Source organism: Bos grunniens, chromosome 28 (assembly GCF_055505025.1).
Source record: "Bos grunniens cultivar Pamir isolate PY7600 chromosome 28, Bosgru_T2T1.0, whole genome shotgun sequence".
NCBI classification, from domain to species: Eukaryota; Metazoa; Chordata; class Mammalia; order Artiodactyla; family Bovidae; genus Bos; species Bos grunniens.
The window spans coordinates 19,521,668-19,541,187 of record NC_141192.1 but is presented as its reverse complement, the minus strand read 5'-3'; the positions used below and the strand labels follow the sequence as shown (position 1 = coordinate 19,541,187).

The window sequence follows — 19,520 nt, the reverse complement described above, 5'->3', positions numbered from 1 at the left end:
AGGGTCGAGCTTGGGAGCAGCAGGCTGGATCTGGGCAGAGGCCTTGCTGTTCTTCCTAAGTCTTCTGCTGGGACCAGGGAAAGAGAAGGCCCAGGGAGAACCAGCATTTAAAACCCCCGAGTTCCTCTTCCACTCAGAGCTTGTCCTGACAACTGACCATCTTCATACCTGCAATACATCTTAGTGATTAAGATTACTGGGTCCAGAACCAGATCACTAGGGTCTGAATTTTAGCTTCCTTCCTCACTGGCTCTGTGGCATTGGGCAACTCACTTAACCTCTCTGTGCCTGATTCCCTGTGTAACAGGATTAATAATAGAAACTCCCTTGGAAGAATGTCACAAAGATGAAAGGAGGTAGCCTATGGAGTGCCCTCGCAGTAACGTGTGGCTCATAGTAAGTGCTCAGTAAACATTCGGTGCTGCTCTTACCATGATTACAGTGATCTCAGCAGAGCGACAGGCCTGTGAAACCACAGAGGCCAGGCTGTTTGCACAGTGCCTCAAGGTGAGAGGGCCCCGGGATGCTATCTTGGCTCCAATTCCTGGCCTTTCATGCCCCAGGTTCAGTGTGAGGTGCAGAGGACCCAAGGTGAGTGAGACTTGGTCCCTGCCAGGTGAGGGAGGCACCTGTGTACATTCTACCATTGGTACCTGCTGGGGGCCGTGTCTGCTATGGTCAGAGCTGAAGGGAGGGAAGGGCTTGCCTGGGCACGAGGTGATGCTTCGGGGGGCTTTGAAGGATGGCCTAGAGTTTGCAAGGATGAAAAGGGCTTCCCAAACAGAATGAGCAACCCATGCAGAGATGTGGCCTCTTGGCATGTCTAGGGAACATGAGCAGATCCACAGACTTGGGGTGGGGCCCAGGCTCAGCATTCCCGGCCTGTGATCTGCTGTTCCTCCTACACTGGGCTCAGAGGCAGTCCTGGCCTCCCTCTTAGGACATGAGACGCCTAGAGGCCCCTCCTTTTACTTTAAGGAATCGCTTTCGCTGTCTGTCTCTCCATTCTCCAGGGGACCTCCCTGCCCTCTTATGAAGGCCTGCCAGCCCTCTCTGTGTGTTAGTTGTTGTGTCTGGTTGTGTCCAACTCTGCGACCTCATGGACTGTAGCCTTCCAGGCTCCTGTGTCCATGGGATTCTTCAGGCAAGAATACTGGCGTGGGTGGCCATTCCCTTCTTCAGGAGATCTTCTCGACCCAGGGATTGAACCCGGGTCTCCTGCATTGCAGGTGGATTCTTTACCATTTAAGCCACCAGGGAAGCCCTGCCAGGCCTCCCTGAGACCCCTCATTTTTGAGCTGGGGGCTCCAGACTGCCCCCATTGCAGCATCAACATGCCTATTTTTGCTCTTAGCTGAGATACCTATAGGTTAACAGATCCCCTTTCTCAGGAATGAACTGAGGCCTTTGAAACCTCTCCTAAGGAGAGAATGTCTAATAGTGGAATTCCTGGACCTTGGAAGCTGTTTTATTTTCTGTATCTGACATGTGTACTGGATTTTCAGCCCCTGCTTGGGCTGGAGCTGAAGCATGCTGATGAAGGAGAGACATGGGGCATCTGGGGTTACCTTCATGCCCATGGCAGGCAATAAGGAGCATCTGGGAACTGGGTGTGCCGCTCCTGACCCTGTGGGCTCCCAGGGAGCAGGGCTTTTGGAAATTCCAGGCAGAGGGAGGGTGTGGTGCTAGGACGGCTGTGGGTCCATGGCTGGGCTTCCCGCCCTCGCCCATGAGAAACAGGCCCCACTGCCAAGAGGCTGGTGCAGGGGCATTTAGGGGGGAGAGAAGTGGGTGCCCTCAGACGACCCTGGGCTTTGCCGGCCTCTACATGCTGCTGGGCCCTAGGCTCTGCTGTCTGCAGGCGGTGGCCTTTGTCCGGGCCCTCCCCAGAGTGGAGGACAGGGCCAGTGGGTGTTTTTGAAGATTCTGTTTAGAAAGCACAGAGGGGAACCTCTCCTCCTCTCTTCTTTTCCTGCAGAGCTCAGGAAGACGTGAATCCCTCTCCTGCCAGTCACAAAGAGGCTGGTGGATGTGTCTACTCTGACTGCCGTCCTGTAGTTGCTGAGGCCTTCTCCTGGGTCCCTGAGGTTGGTGCTGACCCCTCTTTTCCCTAGGGCCCTGATTGGCAGGGCCCAGAAGACCTCATCTAGCCTGGATCTGATTGGGCTCATCCCCATCCCCATCCTGGCTTTAGCCTTAGTTTGACCACTTTCTTGCTGATGCTCGGTCCCTGCCACGGATGCAGCCCTGTCTGTTGATGGAGTTCACAGCCTTCAGGAGTCCCTGCAGGTGCCGCTCTGCTGGCTCACTCTGGGGTTTGTGGGAAAGCTCTGATTTTCAAATACCCTAGAGAAAAAGACCCAGAGCCCTCCCTGGAGGTAGAGGCCCAGCATTGCAGAGCCTTCTGGGGAAGTCTGGAGCAACTCTCTAGCCTCTCCTGGGCTCTAAATCAGGTCTAAGGTGCAGGTGGATAAACCCGGGACTAGCAGTTGACTGCTTCCTCTGAGCCCAGTTTTTCCATCTGCAAAATGGGCATAATAATGTTTCCCTTGTCTGCTTAAAAATTAAAAAAAAATGAGGTGAAATTGACTTGATATAAAATTAACCATTTTGAAGTACAGCTACAAGTGGCATTGAGTTTATTCACAATGTTGTGGCACCACCTCCGTCAAGTTCCAGAACATTTTCATCACCCCAAGGGAGACCCCCTTCCCCATTAAGTGCTGGCTCCCTTCCTCCTGCCTTTATTGAGGTGTGTGCACCATAACATCCACCCAGCCTACAGGTGCAGCTGGCTGAGTGTTGGTGAATCCATGGGCATGCAGCCCCCACCCCATCCATGTGGGCACACTTCTGTCACCCAGAAGTTTCCTGGGGCTCCCCTGCAGTCCGTGGTTGCTCCCATGCCTGGCCCCAGGCCGCTTATCTCCTGTCACTCTGCTTTTGCTTTTTTCTAGATTTTCACATAAGTGGACTCATCCAGTTATCAGGTATTTTTTATTTCTGCCTAGTTTATTCAACATGATGTTCTTTTTTTTTTTTTTTCCAATTTATTTTTGGCTGCACTGGGTCGTCTTTGCTGTGTGTGGGCTTTCTCTAGTTGCAGTAAATGCGGAATTCTCTCTAGCTGTGGTGCATGGGCTTCTCATCGCAGTGACTTCTCTTATTGTGGAGCACGGCCTCAAGGTTTGAGGGCTTCAGTAGTTGTGATGCTGGAGCCTAGGTGCCCCAAGGCGTATGGGATCTTCCCAGACGGGTGTTGAATCCTTATCCCTTGCGCTGGCAGGCAGATTCTTTTTTTTAATTAATTTATTTTTTATTGAAGGATAATTGCTTTACAGAATTTTGCTGTTTTCTGTCAAACCTCAACATGAATCAGCCATAGGTATACATAGATCCCCTCTCTTTTGAAACTCCCTCCCATCTCCCTCCCCATCCCACCACTCTAGATTGATGCAGAGCCCCTTTGAGTTTCCTGAGCCTTACAGCAAATTCCCGTTGGCTGTCTATTTTACATATGGTAATGTAAGTTTCCTTGTTACTCTTTGCACACATCTCACCCTCTCCTCCCCTCTCCCCCTGTCTGTAAGTCTATTCTCTATGGCAGGCAGATTCTTAATCAGTGGGCTGCCAGAGAAGTCCTCAACGTGATGTTCTCGAGTGTCATGTCATGTGTTCTGGGAGTGTATTCCTTTTTTCGTTGCTGGGTATGTATCCCAGTGTGTGTAGGACCCATAGCTTGCTTACCGAGTTCCCAATTGATGGATGTCTACCCTGCTTTTGAAAATGTTTTCAGTTAAAAAAAAATTAAGTAGTTATCTTTACAAAGGATTCAGGTAGTAGCTTCCTAGAGAGAGGGAGTGAAATGTGAAAGCCCTGCCATTCCTTACTTCCTCTCTTGGCCCGAGGTGTCCCTGTCAGCAGTTCGTGGACATCCCCCAGTCATCTTTCCTGTGCCTCTGTATGCGTTTGTGTAGTTTTACTTTGGGGACAGAGAATTGTACTTGCTCCATGACTCTGGCTCTGGGCCCACTTCACTTAGCGCTTTGTCTTGGGGGTGTTGTCAGCACAGTTATCCAAGTTCTCCACCTTCCCTGGGAGCCATCCCTGAGCTGAGGGCCCAGAGGTGGGGGTCCTGGGCCAGGCAAACAGGTGTCTACTCCTCCCCCGCCTCTGGCTCCAAGCTGGGGCTCAATGAGCCTTTGCGGGAGACAGAATGAAGGCTTTGTGGAGGTGGTCAATTCCAGGCAGGTTTCTAGAGGAGGAAGGCATTGGGACAAAAGGGGTCAGCCTGTTATGGGTAGACGTGCACTCCCGCTAGCCAGCGCCTCCTACGCAGCAGCTGCCAGCAGGGGCTTCCTCTTCCTGTCTCTGTGAAGTGTCGCTGGAAGGGCCGAAGGAGAGGGAGGTTTGCTGGGTGGACAGAAGATGGACTGAGGCCTCCCTTCTTGTTGCAGCAGAGTTGCCCCTTGCTGAGGCTGGCTGCAGGCAGCATGCTGGGGTGGGGACCCTCTCCTGCGCTGCAGGCTGTGCTGGGCGTGTGTGGGTGGAGGGCGGGGATGGCAGCTGCCTCCCCAGGAAGCGGGGCTGCCTGTGCTCAGTTTCGGAGTGCTCCTGCCTCTACCCAAATCCCAGCCAGTTGGGTCACTGGGGTGCTGAATCTTTATTGTCATGCATCCTCCCTTGACGCTGCCTTTGAAGTATACAAGAATCACATTCCCTGCTTACTTACTGATTGGTTGTATTCATTGTTTTTAAGTTTTTCCCAGTTTAATAATTCAAAACAGTGCCTTAATACTGTTCAGGAGATAGGAATCCTGAGTTGTGATGTCCCAGGGTAGCCACCTGCTCACCCCGGGAGGGCTTAGCTTGTGACTTAGGGTTCCCTCTTAGCCTCTTCTGGCTCCAGAGCCCTTGGGGACAGTACAGGGGAAGGGAGATGTGGAGTGGGCCTGGCAGGGAAGCCATGAATAGGTGGGTTTGTTCATTTCTCTGTGATTTCTCTAGCTTAATGCTGTTCAAACCTGGGTAATAGGTCGACTCCCCTTCCCCCACTCTTAAAAACAGCTTTATGGAGGTTTAACTCACATGCTGTACAATCAGGCATTTAAGGTTTACAATTCAGTAGCTTTCAATGTATTCACAGAGGGGTACATCTGTCACTACAGTCTCATTTTACAATATTTTCATCAGCTCAGAAAGATACCTCGTACCCATTAGTCATCACTCCCCACCCTACAAGTTTACTGTTTGTCTCTATAGATTTGCTTATTCTGGACATTTCGTATAAATGGAATCATAAGTATGTGGGTTTTTTGTGGCTCTTTAAAGGAAAAAAAGCCTCACTTGTTTATTTGAATTTTCTTAGAATATAACTTAAAGGTACAAATATAAAACTAAGTATAAGTGCCCTAGACATGTTTACATGGTTTTTACATAACTATAAAGCGAGCATGAAATGAAACCAGAGTAAAACTAGTAAAACCAGAAAGCCAGCGCATTTCAAATGAACAATGTTAATTTAATTGGAAGGATGTGAACTGAAACGAAATTGCCATTGTTGGGTTGATGGCAGAGAGCTGGCGCCTTCTGTTTGCCCCGCTTCTGTCTCTTGCGCCTGCTGCGCAGAGGGGCCTTAAAAAAGGGGCTGGCTGGCTGGTTTGGGGTAATTCTGATTACAGTTGTCCCTCCGCAGCATCTTTGGCGGTGGCAATGGTTTCAGGACCCCCACGGATTCCAAAGTTGGATTCTGAAGTCAAAGAAGCTGAAGCCCTTATGTAAAATGGCATAGATAGTATTTGCATATGACCTATACATATCCTCCCCTGGCTTTTAAATCTTCTCTAGATTACTTATAATACCTAATATAATGTAAATGTTATGTAAATAGTTGTAAATACCATGTAAATACTATGTAAAAAGTTGTCAGCACACAGCAAATTCAAATTTTGTTTCTAGTAACTTTCAGGAGTTTTTTTTTTTCCCCAAATATTTTCCTTGGATGCAGAACCCAAAGATGTGGCTGACTGACTGTACTAACATTTGAGCCTGAACTGCCAATGAGTAATCCCCAACTGTCTGTTCTAATAGAACATCACTTGATAACCTGGAGCGCTGGCTCATTTGATCAAAGATAAGGCTGAAATAATGGTGTTATCAAAATCTGCATGTTGTGGCTCTTCAACCCACTTCTTGTGGGAATTTGGCACAGAGGTGGGCTTTGCTCTGTTCACGTGGATGAACATAGTCCTGACTGCTAAGAGACCAGGCTTTTGCACTGGGCATGTCCAGGCTGCTATGGTGGCTCAGTTCTCCACCCTACACCCCTTCTCTTATTTGAACCACAACCTTTGTTTGTGCAGTGGTGTCATTTGGCATTCACAAAGAAGGAACTGAATCGTGAACGCAGGAGCGGGCTCGAGCCCTAGATTGCACTGTAGCACTTGCTTGGGAGAGAGAGTCATTTGGATGCATGGACATGCTCTCAATACTTTTTTTATGAGGTGAAATTCATATAACATAAAGTCGACTATTTCAGAGTGTGCAGTTCAGTGGTATTTTGTATATTCACAAAATTGTGCAAATGTCATGTCTACCTAACTCCAAAACATTGAAAAAAATCTCTTATTTTATTGTGGTAAGAATACTTAACATGAGAACTACCCTCTTAACAAATTTTTCAGTGTATAATAACGTTTTTGACTATAAAGGTAATGTTGTGTAGCCGATCTCTAGAGCTTATTCTCCTTGCTTAACCAGAACTTCGTGCCTGTTCGTTAGTAACTTCCCATTTCCGCCTCTGTCCAGCGCCTGGCAACCACCATTCCACTCTGAGTTTATGAATTTGACTATTTTAAAACAATTTTATTTTATTTATTTTTGGCTGGGCTGAGGCTTTGTGGCTGCGCGGGGGCTTTCTCCATTGAGGTGAGCAGGGACTACCCTTCTGCGCACAGGCTTCTCATTGTCGTGGCTCCTCTTGTTGTGGAGCAGGGGCTCAGTAGTTGTGGCTCGAGGGCTTAATTGCCCCACGGCGTGTGGAATCTTCCCCGACTAGGGATCGAACCCGTGTGCCCTGCATTGACAGGCAGGTTCTTATCCACTGTACCACCCCTGGAAGTCCTGAATTTGACTATTTTGGATACCTCACATAAGCGAAATCATGTAGTATTTGTCTTTCTATGACTAGCTTGTTTTACTTAGCATAACAACCTCAGGGTTTGTCCACGTAGCGTACTGCAGAATTTCCTTCTTTTTAAAGATTGAATAATATTCCATTGGGAAGCACCAACTGGCTTTGGTAAAGTGGTAAAGAACTCGCCTGCCAGTGCAGGAGATGTAAGAGACGCAGGTTTGATCCCTGGATCGGGGAGATCCCCTGGAGCGGGGCATGGCAACACACTCCGGTATTCTAGCCTAGAGAATTCCATCCACAGAGGAGCCTTGGAGGCTACAGTCCATGGGGTCACAAAGAGTCGGTCGTAACTGAAGCGACTTTGCACACACGAACAATATTCTGTTGTGCGTATGCACCACATTTTCTTTATCCACTCCTCCAACAATGGACATTTGGGCTGCTTCCACCTCTTGGCTGTTGTGTCCGGTGCTGAAGTGAGCATGGGTGTTGTGCTGATACCTCTTTTGAGATTCTGATTCAGTTCTTTTGGATAAATACCCAGAAGTGGGATTGCTGGATCATCTGGAAGTTCCATTAATATTTTTAATTTTTAGGAACCTCTGTGCTATTTTCCATTCCCACCGACAGTGTGCAAGGGTTCCAATTTCTCCACATCCTTGCCAACGTTTTGTTGTCTCTTTTTTTGATAATAGCCATCCTGACAGGTGTGAGGTGATATCTCACTGTGCTTTTGATCTGCATTTCCTGGATGATTAGTAATGTTCAACATCTGAGACATATTCATCACCTCAAAGGAAACTCTGTATCTATAAAGCAGTCACTCCTGATGACCCGCTTCCCCCAGCCCCTGGCACTACTAATCTGCATTCTCTCTCTATGGCTTTACCTATTTTGGACTTTTCATACGAGTAGAATCGTACAGTATGCAACTCTTTGCGTTTGGATTGTAATGTATGGATATACCATGCTTTGTTTATCAGTTATTATTTGATGGACATTTGGATTGCTCCTACCTTTCAGCTGTTGTAACCAGAACATTTGTGTACAAGTATTTGTTTGGATACCTGTTTTCAGTTCTTTTGGGTATGTGCCTAGGAATGGAATTACTGGGTCATATGATAATTGTATGTTTAACTTTTTGGGTTTGATATTCCTGAATTGGGGCTTCCTTGCTTGCTCAGACAATAAAGAATCTGCCTGCAGTACGGGAGACCTGGGTTCAGTCCTTGGGTCAGGAAGGGACCCTGGAGAAGGGAATGGCAACCCACTCCAGTATTCTTGCCTGGAGAATCCCGTGGACAGAAGAGCCTGGTGGGTCACAAAGAGTCAGACATGACTGAGCGACTAACACTTTCACTGTTCTGGGATTAGGTAGCCGTGATGGTGGCACAATAATGTGAGTGTATTAAATACCACTGAGTGGTATAATTCATTTATTTGTTTTAATATTTTTATTTATTTATCTGGCTATGCCAGGGCTTCCCTGGTGACTCAGTGGTAAAGAATCCGCCTGCAACGCAGGAGACCTGGGTTTGATCCCTGGGTTGGGAAGATCCCCTGGAGGAGGGCATGTCAAGCCACTCCAGTATTCTTGCCTGGAGAATCGCTATGGACAGAGGAGCCAGGTGGGCTACAGTCCACGGGGTCTGAAAGAGTTGGACACGACGAGCGACTGAGTGCGCGCCAGGTCTCACCTGTGGCACGGGGGTCTTTGTTGTCATTGCAGCACGTGGGATCTTTCAGTTGTGTCCTGCGAACTCTTAGCTGTGGTGTGTGGGATCTAGTTCCCTGACCAGGAACTGAACCCCTGCATTGTGCGCACAGAGTCTTAGCTACTAGACCACCGGGGCAGTTCCTGAGTTGTATATTTTGTAAGGGTGAACTTTATGGGGCATGAATTAAATTCTGATGAGGGAGTGGGTGAAGGAGGGAAGAGCTCCTGGCTCCCAAAGCAGATATCCTTGGAATCTGGATTTGAGTCCTAGTCTCAACTCTGAGAAACCCAGAGTCCTTATCACCTCTCGGGATCCTGCAGACTTCCTGGTTGGTGGGGACACTGGGTTCAGCCCCCTGGTCCCTGATTGGATGGTGGGTGTGAGCTGCCTGCCACCCCGCCATACCTCATCCTGGCCCTTTCCAGCTTCTAAAAGAGAGGTACTCACTGTGAAACTCAGTTCCCTCAGTTTCCCCACCTGTGAAATGGGTCCGTGAGCAGCCAGTCATGGCTGTGGCCCAGGCTCTGTGGGCAGCAAGGCCTGTAGCGGGTCATACATGCTGCTGTGATTTCCCTCTGGCCTCCTTTCCCCTCTCTGACTTTCATACTGCTTCCCAGAGGGAGCCACACAGGCCTCTGGATCAGCTCTTCTTTCTTTTCAGGTCCCTGTGGCTTCCTTCTGAGACTGAAGTAGAGACTGCAGCCCCCCACCCTTATCTGTCCGCTCACTCCTCACTGCCCGTGGTTTCCCTTTGTCTCGTCTTAGGGAGTGGCAGGCCTGTCCTGTAGTTGTCCAGGCCAAACCTGAAGTGGCCCATGGTTCCTCTGTTTCTGTCACACCTCAGTAAGCCCTCTTGGCTTCACCTTCAGAATAGGTCCAGAGCCACACTGCTGGTCTGAGCCATCAGGATCTCCCGCATGGTTGTGGTGGACTCCTAATAGGCTGCTGGGTTCTGCCTTTCTCTTCTGCCCTGTCTGCCGAAAAGACTCTTCTAATACAGCCCCAGGGTGACCTTGTTGGAATGTCAAAGTCTGATCAGAACAGTTCTCTGCCCCAAGGCCCCCAGTAGTTCCTCATTTACCTGCAGTGAAGGCCACTGTTCTTACTGTGGCCTCCATCTAGTACTCACATGCTCGCTCCCACCTGGCTCCAGCCGACTGGCTGCCCCATGGCTTCTTCAACACAATGGGAACCCCAACCGCAGGGCATCTGCATGGCTGACCCTGAGCAGGGATGCTTGTCCTCCCCAGAGTCACAAAGCTTGCCTTGTCACTTCCTTCTCCTCTTTACTCAAATGTGAAGCCTGCCCTGGATGCACTAAAATTTCATACCTCATCCACAGAGCCTTTTTTTTAAAATCACTCATCGCCCCTGATATGCCATATATTTTACTAATTTATAGTTTATTTCTGTGTGTCAAGCTAGCATGTATGAAGCAGAAATTTTATTCTGTATTGTTAACTCCTAGAACAATGCCCTTCATATTGTAGCTGTTGTTCGGTCACTCAGTCCTGTCTGACTCTTTGTGACCCCATGCACTGCAGCACGCCAGGCTTCCCTGTCCTTCACCTTCTCCTGGAGCTTGTTCAAACTCATGTCCATTGAATTGGTTATACCATCCAACCATCTCATCCTCTGTCGTCCCCTTCTCTTCCTGCCTTCAGTCTTTCCCAGCATCAGGGTCTTTTCCAGCACCAGCTGGCCAAAGTATTGGATCTTCAGCTTCAGCATCAATCCTTCAATGAACATTCAGGTTGATTTTCTTTAGGATTGACTGGTTTGATCTCCTTGCAGTCTAAGGGACTCTCAAGAGTCTTCTCCAATATCACAGTTCAGAAACATCAATTCTTTGGCGCTCAGCCTTCTTTATGGTTCAGCTCTCACATCCATACATGACTACTGGAAAAACCATAGCTTTGACTATAATACGGACCTTTGTTGACAAAGCAATGTCTTTGCTTTTGTAATATACTGTCTAGGTTTGTCATAGCTTTTCTTTCTTGGAGCAAGCATCTTTTAATTTCATGGCTGCAGTCACCATTTGCAGTGATTTCAAAGCCCAAGAAAATAAAGTCTCTCACTGTTTCCATTGTTTCTCCATCTATTTGCCATAAAGTGATGGGACTGGATGCCATGATCTTCGTTTTTTGAATGTTGAGTTTTAAGCCAACTTTTTCACTCTCCTTTTTCACTTTCATCAAGAGGCTGTTTAGTTCCTCTTCACTTTCTGCCATAAGGGTGGTGTCATCTGCATATCTGAGGTTATTGATATTTCTCCCGGCAATCTTGATTCCAGCTTGTGCTTCATCCAGCCTAGCATTTCGCATGTTGTACTCTGCATATAAGTTAAATAAGCAGGGTGACAATATACAGCCTTGACGAACTCCTTTCCCAGTTTTGAACCAGTCCGTTGTTCTGTGTCCATTTCTAACTGTTGCTTCTTGACCTGCATACAGGTTTCTCGGGAGGCAGGTAAGGTGGCCTGGTATTCCCATTTCTTTAAGAATTTTCCATAGTTTGTTGTGATTCACACAGTCAAAGGCTTTAGTGTAGTCATTGAAACAGAAGTAGATGTTTTTCTGGAATTCTCTTGCTTTTTCGTTGATCCAGCAGATGTAGGCAGTTTAATCTCTGGTTCGTCTGCCTTTTCTGAATCCAGCTTGAGCATCTGGAAGTTCTCGGTTCACATACTATTAAAGCCTAGCTTGGAGAATTTTAAGCATTACTTTGCTAGCATGTGAGATGCGTGCAATTGTGTGGTAGTTTGAACATTCTTTGGCATTGCCTTTCTTTGGGATTGGAATGCAAACTGACCTTTTCCAGTCCTGTGGCCACTGCTGAGTTTTCCAAATTTGCTGGCATATTGAGTGCAGCACTTTCACAGCATCATCTTTTAGGATTTGAAATAGTTAAGCTGGAATTCCATCACCTCCACTAGCTTTGTTTGTAGTGATGCTTCCTAAGGCCCACTTCGCATTTCAGGATGTCTGTCTGGCTCTGGTTGAGTGATCACACCATGGTGGTTATCTGGTTCATGAAGATCTTTTTGTACAGTTCTTCTGTGTATTCTTGCCATCTTTTCTTAACATCTGCTTCTGTTAGGTCCATACCATTTCTGTCTTTTATTGTGCCCATCTTTGCATGAAATGTTCCCTTGGTATCTCTAATTTTCTTGAAGAGATCTCTAGTCTTTCCCATTCTATTATTTTTTTCTCTTTCTTTGCATTGATCACTTAGAAAGGCTTTCTTATCTCTCCTTGCTATTCTTTGGAACTCTGCATTCAAATGGGTATATCTTTCCATTGCCTTTCACTTCTCTTCTTTCCTCAGACAACCATCTTGTGTTTCTTTTTCTTGGGAATGGTTTTGACCACCACCTCTTGTACAGTGTTACAAATCTCTGTCCATAGTTCTTCAGGCACTCTGTCTATCCTGTCTAATCCCTTGAATCTGTTTGTTACTTCCACTGTATTTGTCACTTGTATTTGTGGCTGTAGTTGTATTTGTCACTTGTATTTGTATTTGTCACTTCCACTGTAAGGAGTTTGATTTAGGTCATACCTGAATAGTCTAGTGGTTTTCCTACTTTCTTCAATTTAAGTCTGAATTTGGCAATAAGGATTTCATGATCACAGTCAGCTCCCAGTCTTGTGGTTGGTGACTGTATAGAGCTTCTCCATCTTCGGCTGCAAAGAATATAATCAATCTGATTTTGGTATTGACTATCTGATGATGTCTATGGGTAGAGTCTTCTCTTGTAGATGCCCCAGAAACGTTGGTAGAATGGCTACATCAAGAGAGAGTGATTTGGCCCATTTTATAGATGAGGAAGCTGAGTCTCAGAAATGTTGACTTGAACCTAGTCTCTTGACTCCCAGCCCAGTGCTCTTTTGCTGAGCCATAATTCCACCTCCTTTCCCTGTAGCCCTGTTTCCAGGGACAGCCATGCCAAGCCTCTGGGGTTTGAGGCGTCCAGGCTCCCCATAGAAGCTCCCTGTGTTAGCATGGTGACTATGGAGTTGGCATTCGTGTAGGTGATGGAACAGCAGGCCCCATTTGTTGAGTGCTCACTCTGTGCTAGGCACTGGGCTCAGCAGGTTGGTGGATTTATTTCTCAGTTAAACCTCACAGCATCCTGAGGAGGAGGGTTTGTCGTTTACCTTCTTGTGAATTGGGCCTGGAGAGTTTTCCTGTGGAAGTAGAGAGCTTTCATGTGAGCGAAAATGAAGAGGATCTGTAACTTTTTGAACCAGTGAGGCTGTGGGGAAGCTGGCCCTCTTAAATGATCCTGGTTGCTATATGGAGTCCTACAACCTTATGGAAAAGTAATATGGCAGTATCTACTCTAGTTTTTAAAATTCACATGCCTTTTCATCAGAGCAGTCTAAATTTCGGTAGCCTATCCTAAAGAAGTAGAACAATCAGAATATAAGACTTTGCTCCAGAGACCACACTGCCTCCTTTCACTTCTGTGTCCTCCTCACGGCAGGACCCTGGCACGGGCTGCATCCTCTGCCTGGCCTGGTTTTCATGTGGCCCGAACCTCCCTGTTCTTTGGATGCCAGCGTAGGCCTTCTGTGACCATCATATCTCAAATATAGACGGTCCTCAACTTACGGTGGTTTGACTTAGGGTTTTTTGGCTTTATAATGGCGTGAAAGCGATGCATCCATGGAAAACTGTATTTGGAATTTTGAGTTCGGATTGTTTTCTGGGCCAGCGATGTGCAGTGCACTCTTCTTGTGATTTTGAGTAGCGGCAGGTCCATCAGCCACGCCCTCAGTTCAGTTCAGTTCAGTCGCTCAGTCATGTCCGACTCTTTGCCACCCCATGAATCGCAGCACGCCAGGCCTCCCTGTCCATCACCAACTCCCGGAGTTCACCCAGACTCATGTCCATCGAGTCAGTGATGCCATCCAGCCATCTCATCCTCTGTCGTCCCCTTCTCCTCCTGCCCCCAATCCCTCCCAGCATCAGAGTCTTTTCCAATGAGTCAACTCTTTGCATGAAGTGGCCAAAGTATTGGAGTTTCAGCTTTGGCATCAGTCCTTCCAAAGAACACCCAGGACTGATCTCCTTTAGAATGGACTGGTTGGATCTCCTTGCAGTCCAACGGACTGTCAAGAGTCTTCTCCAACACCACAGTTCAAAAGCATCAATTCTTCGGCGCTCAGCTTTCTTCACAGTCCAACTCTCACATCCATACATGACCACTGGAAAAACCATAGCCTTGACTAGATGGACCTTTGTTGGCAAAGTAATGTCTCTGCTTTTGAATATGCTATCTAGGTTGGTCATAACTTTCCTTCCAAGGAGTAAGCGTCTTTTAATTTCATGGCTGCAATCACCATCTGCAGTGATTTTGGAGCCCCCCCCCAAAATAAAGTCTGACACTGTTTCCACGGTTTCCCCATCTATTTCCCATGAAGGGATGGGACCAGATGCCATGATCTTAGTTTTCTGAGTGATGAGTAGCGGCAGGTCCATCAGCCATGCCCTCAGGAGGGTGAATAATCAATACATATGTTACCTGCATGTAACATCATTCTGCATCCACACAACCCTTCTGCTTTTCACGTTCAGTGCCCTATTAAATAAATTACATGAGGGAGTTGGGATTCGACATTGTTATAAAATGTATAGGCTTTGTGTTAGATGATTTTGCCCAGCTGTAGGCTGATGTAAATGTTCTGAGCATATTTAAGGTAGGTTCGGCTAAGCTACGATGTGTAGTGGCTAGGTGTGTTTAAGCGTGTTTTTGATTTGTGATAGTTTCAACTTTTGATGGGTTTATTGGGACATAATCCTGTTGTAAGTTGAAGCTCTATATATCTTTTCCTATCTTATTTTCTAGCTGAGCATCTCAGCCTTCGGAGCCCTCATAGTGTACACAGCGTGTCATTATTGTATTTATTTGTCAATTTCCTCCCTTCCATCCTTTTTCTCTGTTGTGGGAATGTCTGTTCTCAGATGCCTATCTGGTTGACAGGGTCAATAGTTAGTAGCTATCTGCTGAATGAGTAGTGATACAATGAAATGGCCTGTCACCATTAAACAGACAACAGAGTTGGAGATCTGTGCAGTTAATTGGAGGGGTTTCTGTGTTGTGATGTTAAGGGAAAAAGTCTTGTTATAGAAGGATGCTTAAGTGCTGGGCTTAGAAGGGGATGGGAAGGGCATAGACTTTTTCTTTACGTGTTCTTGTTTGACTTGTGGCATTAAGTACAAATTTCATGATGAAAAGTTTGGCCAACAACAACAAAATCACAAAAGAAAAAAATCATATTCAGTCAGAGGGAGCATCAGCACTTGAACCCCGGTCCTTATGACATCCCAGCCCGTGTTCTTACGCACCACGCAATACTTCTATAACCTTCCCACATCTGGCTTCTCAGAGTCACCTCACTGCAGTTCTCAAGACAGAGTATGAGTTACTAGCTGTTTGTATTTTATTTTGTAAATTGAGATATAATTTTCAGACAGTAAATCAGGGTGTAGTTTGATGAATTGTTACAGGTGTATCTCCTGTGCAACCGGGATCAAGATGTGGAACATTGTCAGTGGCCTGGAAGGTTCCTGGATTCCTTTCCCAGCCAGTTACTGGACCCTCCCCTCCTCTCAAGTGGCCATGCTTCTGAGTGCCTTTCAAGGATTGGTCTTGTCTGTTCTTGAACTTTATGTGAATGGAATCATAGGGTAGGAGGTATTTTTATCTGGCTTCTTCTGACTTCTTCCTTTCAATGTGAGCCCTGTGATTCATCAGTGATGCTGCAGCTTGTTCCTTTACACCGCTGTGTAGTATTCCATCATATGGGTGTATCACTATATATACATATATATATATATTTTTTTTTTTTTCTGTAGCTGGACTTTTGTCTTGTTTCCAGTTTCGGAGGGATTCTGAGAAAAACTGTTGAACACTCTTGCCATCTCTTGGTGGACACAAACACTTGCTTCTCTAGGATGTAGATTCAGGGGTGCTTGTAGGGTAGAATCCTGGTTTTACAAGGAAGGCAGTGAAGGAGATTTCAGAAGATCCAGAAGGGGAAATGACTTGCTCAAGGTCACACGGTGACTTATGGGGGAAGTTCAGTCTATCCACCCATCCCGCCAAGACCTCTCACCTGTGGTCTTACCCACTTTCGACCCTTGGCCTGCTTCTTCCCAGCGATGGTGCGTGTTGGTCAGTTTATATGGGAAGGGGCCTGGCTGGGGCTGCCTCCTCTCACAGCCCTCCCAGGCAGCCTTTCGTCTCTTTGTTTAGCTTCCTCCACTCAGGTTGGTGCTACCAACTTCCTGGCAGGTGGTGCCTTTAGCTTTTCACATACCTGTTCCAGCTCTCGATCCTGAGCTCTCCAAGGAATATGAACATTCACAAAAAATGTTCTTAATGGGTCTTAAATTTTTTATTGAGGTGAAATATACAGACCATAAAATGTACCCTTCTAACCATTTCGAAGTGTGCAATTCACATTGTTGTGTAACCCTCATCACCATCCAGAACTTCTTAGGCTCCAGAACTTCTTAATTTTCCCAAACAGAAACTGCGCTTATGAAACACTAACTCCCCATCCCCTGCGGCTCCTTGCTGTTTTCTGTCTCAGCGAATTTGACTTCTCTAGGTACCTCATACAAGTGGAATCATTGTAATTGTCCTTTTGTGTCTGGCTTTTTATGCACTTAGCATGTCTTCAAGGTTCATCCAGGTTGGAGCATGTGTCAAAATTTCATTCCTTGTGAAGTCTTTAATTGTTCTTTTGAGCACATATTAAAGGCACCTCAGATCTTCAGGATTGAGTCAGGGGATCAACTTGACGGTGCGAGTGAGGAATAAATAACATTTATTCACATCTACTAGGCGCCAGCCCTTCCCTTATGCTGTCTCATGTAATCCTCACCATATCCTTATGGAATAGGTACTAATATTATCCTCAATCTACAGATAAGGGTATTAGGCTCAGAGAAGCTCACTAGCTTGGCCAAGGTCACACAGCAGGCCATTGGTTAGCTGGGATTGGATGCTGAGTCTGCCTGCCTGCACAGCCTGTGATCTGAGTCCCCACCACCACCCAGGGCAGTGCCCAGCCCAGGCTTAGAGTCGTTCCCTTGAATCCTTCTCATCAGCTGATGGGAGCTGAGTATGGAGCCAACAGGTGCCAGCTGGCGCTGAGGAGGCAGTGGCCGCGGCCCCTCCTCCTTGGCCTGGGTCCCTCTTCCTGGGCTCTGGCTTCTGTTGAAAGTCCCTTTGTGAAGCAGCGTTCTTGGGCCAGACGGAGCTGCAGGGGTGGGTGTGGGCCTCAGTGTCCCCTGCACTTCATCCGGCACAAGCCTGGCTGGGCAGTCACCAGCAGGATGTCTCTCTTGGCAGACCTTGCTCTGGACGAATGGCTACCAGGAGCTCTGGGTTTGAGAGGATAGATAAACAGGAAGAGGGAGAAGCTTAGAAATATTTTTTTCCCCTTCTGTGCCCTGGTGTTTGCTCCCTGCTCTTTCTTTGGCCGCTGGAAATTTGAGGTGGTAGAGTTGTTCACCTGTCGGAAACCACGCTGAGGCTGGGGAGCCGAGGCCGGCAAGCTTTAGGTCTTAGGGTTTCAGGTTTTTGTTTTGCCTGATGGGCTGGGCTAAGCCTGGGTCTGGCCTGGGTTTGAATCTTGGCTCTGCTATGTCTTTGGCATGTGATCTAAGCTAACTCACTCTGCCTCACTGTGGGTCAGAATGGAGAGATAACAAACTGCTGCTGCTGCTGCTGCTGCTAAGTCGCTTCAGTCGTGTCCGACTCTGTGCGACCCCAGAGACGGCAGCCCACCAGGCTCCCCCGTCCCTGGGATTCTCCAGGCAAGAACACTGGAGTGGGTTGCCATTTCCTTCTCCAATGCATGAAAGTGAAAAGTGAAAGGGAAGTCGTTCAGTTGTGTCCGACTCCTAGCGACCCCATGGACTGCAGCCCACCAGGCCCCTCCGTCCATGGGATTTTCCAGGCAAGAGTACTGCAGTGGGGTGCCATTGCCTTCTCCGAGATAACAAACTGAATATGCATTGAACACGGGCTGTGGGTGCTCAAGTGGCGTGTACAAGGATTATCATCTCGGTTAATCCTCACAGTCCTCAAAGTGGGGCAGGGGTTTGTCTTTGTGTGACAGCTGTTGAAGCAGAGAGGTCAAGTGTTTCTGTCAAGGTCACACAGGTGGGGGTGGTGGAGCTCACAGGAACCTAAGTGGCTGTGTATGTAGGGCCCTGCTGTTTTATCAGTTTGGCATCTGGTGCAGACCTGGGCACACTGGACTATCAGTTCAGATCAGTTCAGTCGCTCAGTCGTGTCTGACTCTTTGCGACCCCATGAATCGCAGCACACCAGGCCTCCCTGTCCATCACCAACTCCCGGAGTTCACCCAGACTCACATCCATCGAGTCAGTGATGCCATCCAGCCATCTCATCCTCTGTCGTCCCCTTCTCCTCCTGCCCCCAATCCCTCCCAGCATCAATCTTTTCCAATGAGTCAACACTGGACTATAGGTAGTATGAATACCTTTCCCTTCTCTTTTACAGAGAAATCAAGTTGAACTGGGTGTGATGGCATGGTGGAGTAAAGCCAGCTGAGTTCTAGGCCCCAGACTTCCCCCTAGCTAAGTTGGCTCCCTTTAGGTTGCCTCCTCCATGCAGCCATTTTGGGTTGACACAGGGCATTGTCATGGCTCTCTCCTATTGCCTTGGCCTGGACAACACATCTCACCACACAGAGCAATATTCTAACTCTCTGGCATGGTCCTCAAGACACTTGGGACTTAAATCAACCTTACCTTATCCTGTATTCTGGCCTCACAAGGCCAGAATAATATTACTTCCTAGAGGCTCTGCACAGTGCTAGGCATCTCTCTCTCTATGCTGTTCCCTCTGTGCTGAATGACTTTCTTATCTGTCATGTGTTGCTCATCATTCAAGGCCCAGCTCAGTGGCCTCCTCTTGCAGGAAGTCTTCCCGGAGTTCCCAACTCTGAATTAGCATCTCCCTCCTCTATGCAGCTCAGGGTAGTGGGAAAGGTCTCAGAGCCTCTGCTCTGTTGTCAGCCTCTCCGAGCCTCACTTTGCATCTGTGGGTTGGGGATCCAAGGACAGAGGGAGAGGAGAAAGCCTTCATTCTCATGCCCTGGCCTTTGTAAAGGTGGCTGGGGCCAGTGAAGCGTGGCCACCTCAGGGTTAACTCCTTGCCCTGTCAGGGGCGGAAGCAAGGAGGACTGAATGTGAAATGAAGTCACTTCCCTGCCTGGGGGTCTGCCGTGTGCCTGGCTTTCCGCCGTAAATCCTGTTTCCTCCTGGACTTCTGAGTGCCCACCCACTCCTGGCTCCCATGACCCTGAAGGTCATCAGCAGGTGGGGCTCCCCATGGAATGTTTGGCCTGTCATTCATCCGGCGAGGTCACTTCCTGTCTGGATAAGCCAGCCACTTTTCCTGCCACAGCCTTGCATGTGGGGGTTTCACAGGAATCATGGGTGTGGGGCCCAAGGGAGGCTACCTGAGGTCAAGTTCAATGTCCAGCTGATGCCTTTTATTCTGGGGGCACTGAGACCCAGGGAGGGCAGGGCACTTCCTGAGGTCAGGACTCTGGAGCACACTGCAATTGTAGGGCCTCTGTGGGTTTCCCCTGGGGTCGCAGGCCTGCAGGGTAAAG

General features: G+C 47.8%; 1 protein-coding gene across 12 annotated transcripts in view; it reads left to right on the top strand.

Moving 5' to 3' along the window:
• PALD1 (phosphatase domain containing paladin 1) overlaps positions 1 to 19,520 on the top strand; it is an 84,613-nt gene that overhangs the window by 4,357 nt on the left and 60,736 nt on the right. For 5 of the 12 annotated variants that reach the window (XM_086381550.1, XM_086381548.1, XM_086381545.1 and 2 more), the window contains one exon: positions 1,979 to 2,087. The exons of 3 other annotated variants lie outside the window; for them this stretch is intronic. The gene's annotated coding sequence lies outside the window, so the exon portion shown is untranslated. Of the gene's footprint in view, positions 1 to 1,978; positions 2,088 to 2,957; positions 2,991 to 19,520 lie in introns of all 12 variants that reach the window. 4 more of the 12 variants (XM_086381554.1, XM_086381547.1, XM_086381549.1 and 1 more) reach the window with 1 other exon arrangement.